Here is a 7,181-nt window from a genome sequence, read left to right on the forward strand (position 1 = left end):
TTTATCAAGAATAATTTTTAAACCTTTTGGATATACAATTCTAATATCATATTATAAAATTATTTATTCTAAAAGTTTAAATTGATAGAAGAAAGCAACATAAATGACTATATCGGTAACAGTATTTATAATTAAATTATTTAATGAGCGGTCACAAAATATCCGAACTTGAGCAAAGCGACTGATTAGCGAGAGATTCACGAGTAAGTTTGTTTCTCGCAAATTGACTTTTGTAGCTAAAGAAAAAGCGAGAAAAATTTTATCGCTAATTTGTCACAAATTAATTAGCGAGTGACAATATTCTAGCAAATCAGTCACTTATGGGTTCAATCGAATAGAAGTAAAGTAGCGAGGGATATTATTGTCACTATTTCGTCGCAAGTATTTGATATACAATTAGCGAGAAACAATTCACACACTAGTTCGTCGCTAAATAAACTTTGTGCGAAAAGGCTAATTAGTAAGGAATAATGTTACTAGCTAATCCGTCACAAAGACTTGAAATGCATTTTGCGATGGACAATTTCCTAGCTAATTTGTCACCAAAGTTTTTATTTTTAGCGAGCGACTAGTTTCTCGCTAATTTGTCACATAATATTGTAAAATTTAAAATTAGGATAGCGACAGAAAATAGTCGTCGCTAACTCGTCGCAACGGATAAATCATTCAGCTAGGGAAGTGTTCCTTGCTAAGTAGTCGCTAAAGTGAAAATACAGATATTGAAGGCCTAGGACCTAAATAGTGAGAAATTTGCGACCATTTAATAACCAACACACTTCGTTCGCTGATTTCAAGTCGCTGATTAGCGAGCGAAATACCTTTGTCGCTAAATTGTCGCAAGTTTAATTTAGCGAGCGACTTGGCAACGGCAATATTGTCGCAAAGAAAAGCTATATCCTACCTATTTTGTAGCAAATTACTCGCTAATCTCGTTGAAAATCCGTCGCAGAGTTATAACAAATCCAATGCTAACCGAGAAAATGTTAGAAGTAACTGGTCGCAATTGAGTCACTAATCAAAAGCTTATTTAGTGACGAATTAGCGACCGCTTAACAACATTATGATTGTAACACCCTACCCTAGCCACTCTACCAACATGCTCCTTGCTAACTTTTGTGATAAATTAGTATTATATAGTAAAGCTATGAACGAATTTTTTTTTTTATTTTATTTTTTATCTTTTTAAACATGAATTCACATTGATACCAAATTTAAGATCAAATAAGTAACAACATATGATATATGAACATAGATTGATATACTGATTGTGTTATTTTTTTTCTGTTGTTCATTTAAATTGAAAAAGTATTTTGTATTAATGACTAATTTATTTTCTCTTTTTGTGTCATAAGTTATTATATCTAAGAATTGATACTTGATTATTATTAATATATTTGTGAAAACATGCATTTTAAGTTTTAACTTCTAATTTTAATTTTGTTTTTATAATTTTATATTTTTATTTAATTATGACCGAGTCAATCGGTAAATCAACGACTCACTAGTTAAACCAATAACCCAATAATTCTGTCATGTAACTGGGTTAATTATCGGTTCGATTTTGATAACTATGTACCTATGTATAAGAATAGATTTAGGAATATATATAATAATATAATGACTATATTTATATTTATGATTAAATTTAATAAATAATACACCCAAACTTAATTCACACATGTAATCAAATTTCATAAATAACACAATTAATCTATGTTCAAATTTATAATCATAATACATTTAAAAGTGTACACATGTTATGGTGGCTATTTTTGGTGCTCCTGAAAAGTTTGATTATGACATTTTAAAATGTTTGATTATTCTACTCTAAGAGGTTTTTTAACGTGAAATGTTTACTTCTTTTAGTAGTTGATATTTTTGTCGCAAAAAAAAAAATAAAATAGAAAGTATATTTCTTGTTCTTAAAGTTTATTAAAAATTTTAAAAATTGTCCTAAACTTTATTTTATTTCAATTTGGTCTAAAAGATTTTCAATTTGTATCATCATTTGAGATCTAATTTTCGAGCCACTTGTTAGACTGCTTATGCTTCGACCCAATAAAAACCAGTTTGACCCAGACAGTTTTCAATTAAAAAAAACTAGTGACCCAGTTGGTTTATATGATCCGAACTGGGTCTTGCTTGATTTTAAAATATTAAGATTAAACTAAAAAATCATAAAATATTTTAAAGTGGTCGTCCATTCATTATATATATTTACTATTTTTTGTTTTTCATGATATTCCTTAACTTGACAAGTTAAGAATTAATCTATTATGAATTGGAGTTTTATTTAACAGTTTGTCATTAGCCAATAAATTATTACATACACGAGATGAGATTCAAATGCCGAATACTTATACCAACGCAAATTGGCACAGATGGATGAGGGTCTGTGTCCCTTAACCATTTCTTCCGGGTTCGATACTCACTGGAGAATGGGAATGGAACTTGCTTGCTTGGGAGAGTCGCCTACTTTGCCTCTGCAATACCCAAGAGATTAGTCATTGGGTTTCCGATCTGATGGATACCTGGTGCAAACAAACAAAAAAAAATGCCGAATATTTGTTTACTATTTATTTATATGATATATATTGCTCTATAAATTATATTTTAAATAAATTTTATTATATACAAAGTATCCAATAATGTATATTTAAGTTGAATTTATGAGATTTTGATTATAAAAATATAAATTAAAAAATATAGAAATATTTTTAAATTAAAAAAATAATACAAATTATTTTAGTTTATTTATTTTGATACAAAATCATTAATATTTACATAAATATTTTTGTATTTATTAAACAAATTTTATCTATCTTATAAAAGATTTTTTAAAATTTAAATTTCAAAAAAAAAACTCAAAATAAAAATTTAAAAACAAAAAAAATAAATAAATTAGTAACACAAAACACAAAACAAATTATATTAATTTTAAAAAATGTTTAATTCTAAAAATTAAAAACACTCGAATACGCGCCAGCGCGCTTCCTTTTCAGGTGCTTCAAATTAAAAATTGCGTATAAGCTCCTTTTATCTTTTAACATAACCCTAAAATCATCTGCAGCACTCTCATTCTTCTCTTCTCCCAAATTTGAACCCTAGCAGAGAGCATACTACCCTAGCCAGTAGCCACCGACGGTCAAAAGCTCCTCATTGACCATGGCGGTTCACGGTAACGGCCAATAGTCCCTCACTCATGGCGGCAACCAGCAACCCCAAGCCTTTTCCCCACACCACCATCTTCGATTTTTGCCCGGCTATCACCGTTCGTTACTTCCATCATCAGACGTCTTCTCCGCCATCGTTAGTGATCTTTTCTACCATCCTCAGTCCTTTTCTCCATGGTTTGCAGGAAAGAAGCTCTCTCTTACTGACTCCGCCGCTGCCAGCGGCATCGCAGCAGCGCTCATTGTCACTCCGACGAACCCCGCAACAGCTCTTAGGCTCTACACCACTGTTTCCCACCGACTCCTCCGCAATGTCGTTATTGCCGCCAACATTGCTTTCGGTAAATAAACCATAGATCTAACAGAAACTATGGTTCCCAAAGTTTCTACAAATTCAAGAAATTTTGATCAGTTTTATCGTTTATTTATTATTTTTGGCGTCAAAGCTCACTCCCACTTCTTTTAAGTTGTTGCATTGTGGAAATTTAGATGTCAGTTTTGAGTTTGGGTTTCTGTCCGTGAAAGTTTTTTGGGGTTAAAGTGATTGACAATGTTTAATATCAATCTTTATTGGATTTACCTTATGTTTAATAGTTCAAGGATTAATTAATAAATATCTGTATTTATGATCTTTGTATTTTAACTTTTCAGGATGTATACAAGAAATTTGCTTATGTTGATGTTTTTGCAATGAGTAAACAGATGATTGTTTCTGAGAAATTATTTATTTATTTGATTACTGAGTTTGTGCTAAATAGGGTTTGTTGAAACTTTAACAACCTGGATAAGATTTCTTTTTTTTTTTTTTGAAATCAATGATTTTAGGAGTTTGAAGATTGTTTGAAAGGGTTAAGTAGTAAGAGCTGAGCATTTACAAACTTTGATGTTTGGTGAAACAGGACCCACAGTTCAAGAACCTTCTCTCATCATGGTCCCACACGACCATTAATTGAAGCTCAAACACAACTGAAGCACAAGAAGGTAAACTGAAACTAGACCTCCCATTATGACTCATCAATATTATTAGATCAAAGCTTATAGTAGCAATTGCAACTATGCATCTTGTGCTTATTTTGATTGCATAAGAATTAGAAACCAAGTGTGAAGAATTTATTGTTCATTTGTCAAAGAAATTATAATGTATGTAGTTTAGGAACAATAAGATTATAGCTTTAGGTTTTATAGTATAAATACAGTTTGTAAATTGGCTATTAAAAGATTGGAGGCATTGGAGGATGCCATTGAAAGCATTGAAATTGTCTTGACAACTTATTTAGGGGATTGGTAAAAAGTAAAAACCAAAGTGTCTCTTTTAAACATTATGACTCAATAAAGCCTACTTACTCATTCTTCTTGAGGGTTAAAAGAATTGATCTCTTTGATATGTGCATTTTTAATCAAGTTGGGTGTTGTCTGAAACAATGGCTTTGACATATGTCATTCAATTTTAAGCATTAAAAATATGTTTCTTCCAATTCTAAGTAGAGTTGCTTAAAGTGATAGAAACGAATGAATAAAGATATGGAATGATCAGATTTTTTTAATCATGTGAATTTGTGGACGGTTTGATATATATATATATATATAAGGCAAATTCTGGGTGAGTCATTGAGCAATATGATTGTCAGGGACCTCAAAAACCTGGAGAGTAAATTAGAAAAAAGAATTAGCAAGATTTCTTCCAAAAAGATATTTGAATTCTAGTTAGGATACATGACTTTTGAGATAATTTATTGCTAAACATCTAAAGAACTTAACATTAAAAAATGGGAAATTTCGTCTGTCTTACTATCTACATTTAATTTAGGACAATAATTAGAGCAATACTTATTAAGGTTACGTAGAATTGATAAGATCTCTGAGTTATGAAGTGGCATATAAAATGAAATGACACATTAAAGCTTTATGGATGCATGCTTATTTTTTCTTCAATTTTTACATGCCATTTTGTCTTGAATTGTTCATCGTTCTTCTGTGTTTTGATTCTTTATAATAGTGTAATTCTTCGTGATAACTTACTACCCTCCAAAATTTTTCAGGAATCTGTGAAGACAAAGCATCCACAGCTTCATTATGAATCAAATATATGTGCTTCTTCAAGAAGGGAGTAAGTATATATACGTCTATTTCTTTTCAGCATTGTCTGTGCTAAAAGTCTTAGGTACTACCTAATAGAAAATTTTCACTTGAAAAATGGTTTCTGCTTTCTCAAGTTTGAAAATTTTAAATGATTGTTGTCCAGAATCTTCTAGTCTTAATGCAATCAAAACTATGAATTTTGAAATCATGCATTTATAGTAAAATCAAATAATTAAGACTCCAAGTTTCTCATAAAATAATCATGATGTTTTCTTTTGAGTAATCCAATTTGGTTCCTTATTGAAATTGGGATTCTCCACCTAAAGTGGTTTGGAGTTGAAGGAGACTACAACATTATGGCTATTGACCTTCTTGGACCAAGCTTGGAAGATTTATTCAATTATTGCAACAGGAAGTTTACACTGAAGACAGTGTTAATGCTTGCTGATCAATTAGTAAGTCTACATGTCAACTATTATAATCAAACAAGAATCACATGATGTTGTGTAGTGTAGTGCAGTGCCTTGATTTTGACTGTTGGATTCCTTATGATTATGAATTTCTTTCCTTTTCTTTTTTGAATTTCTTGCTACTTCTTTGGTGATCATCTTCTATGAATTCATTTGTAGAGTTCTGCATCATGGGTTAGTTTGCCTTATAATTCTATGACCTCATGTATAGACAAAAGATTTCCCATTCTTTTATTGATCTGTGTTGCTTTTTTGTAATTTGCAGAACTGATGAGGTAATCAACACTCAATTGATGATTTCTCGGTAAATTTGCCAAAAATGGGTCAAGCATTTTTCTCCATATTTTAGCTTGAAACAGAGGTTGTTATTGGCTTATTTGCATTACATTTGTAGTGTGTAAATTAAATTATTAGTTTTGTTATAGAATTGTAATTTTTTTTAATTATAATTATAGCATGTAAATAATTCATGTAAACCAATAAAAAATCAATTCTTTATAAACTTTCTTATTTTCTCCCTTTTTTTAATTTGACAAAGAAATACGCCACGCTTTGAATGCGTGACAAAAGGTTCTACCTAGTAAGCCACGCATCAAAAGTGTGGTTGTATGTCTCCTATTGGCACGCTTTCGAAGCGTAGCCAAAACCAACTCAATCGGCATGTTTCTAAAAGCGTGGCTATATGTCCACTTTTCGGCATGCTTTAAAAGCGCGCGAAAAAATATTGCTACACTTCTTTTGCACGTTTTAAAAGTGTGGCAAAAGCCTGTTTTTGTAGTGCGAGATACCTATCGATTTGTTACTGGTTTAAAAGGAATTTTCGATGATATTTGCGATAGTATTACAACTAATTGACTACGTATTATTTCCTAGCAAATTAGTGATTACTTCATAACTCTACTTTCTTATTTAGAATAGTTTTAGTTTAGCGACAAAATTCCTACAAATCTGATTAAGGATTTTCAAATATTAACTGTAGATTTGCTAGAAAATGTGGCAGATTTGCGATTATATTAGCGGACAATTTGCGACAAATTAGATTCGGAAAAATTCCTTGCTAATTAGCGTCAACTAAGCATTCCATTTTGTCTACAAAGTTAGTTTGGATTTAGCGATGATTCTGCTGTAGTAGAGTTTGTTGCTAATTAGCGACTACCTTTTAGTCTATTTCTTCTATGGAATTAGCTTTTATAAAAGTGATGGATTTGCGACTATCTATTCAGTCGCTAAAAAAATTTTCCGATAAATTAGCGACTATTGTATTTGTCTCACTAATCTGCGACTTGAAATTAGCGAGGAAAGCATTAGTTGCTAGGCAGTAGCTAATCCGTCACAAATCATATTTTGCGTCAGATTAGCGACGATTTTACGACAATTTTTGTAGTAGTTAATCGGCTTTATTCTTGTAGTGAATATATGCTATCATATCTTTTATACTAATGATAAATTGATACTATTT

At 30.9% G+C, this 7,181-nt stretch overlaps 1 long non-coding RNA gene across 1 annotated transcript; it reads left to right on the forward strand.

The window, feature by feature from the left end:
* Window positions 1-3,038: 3,038 nt before the first annotated feature.
* On the forward strand, window positions 3,039-6,224 carry LOC112719760 (uncharacterized). Its single transcript, XR_003161887.3, has 5 exons — window positions 3,039-3,514; window positions 4,073-4,154; window positions 5,213-5,280; window positions 5,579-5,707; window positions 5,988-6,224. It is a non-coding gene; the product is annotated as an uncharacterized lncRNA (long non-coding RNA).
* The last annotated feature ends 957 nt before the right edge of the window (window positions 6,225-7,181 follow it).

This window comes from Arachis hypogaea, chromosome 11 (assembly GCF_003086295.3).
Source record: "Arachis hypogaea cultivar Tifrunner chromosome 11, arahy.Tifrunner.gnm2.J5K5, whole genome shotgun sequence".
NCBI classification, from domain to species: domain Eukaryota; kingdom Viridiplantae; phylum Streptophyta; class Magnoliopsida; order Fabales; family Fabaceae; genus Arachis; species Arachis hypogaea.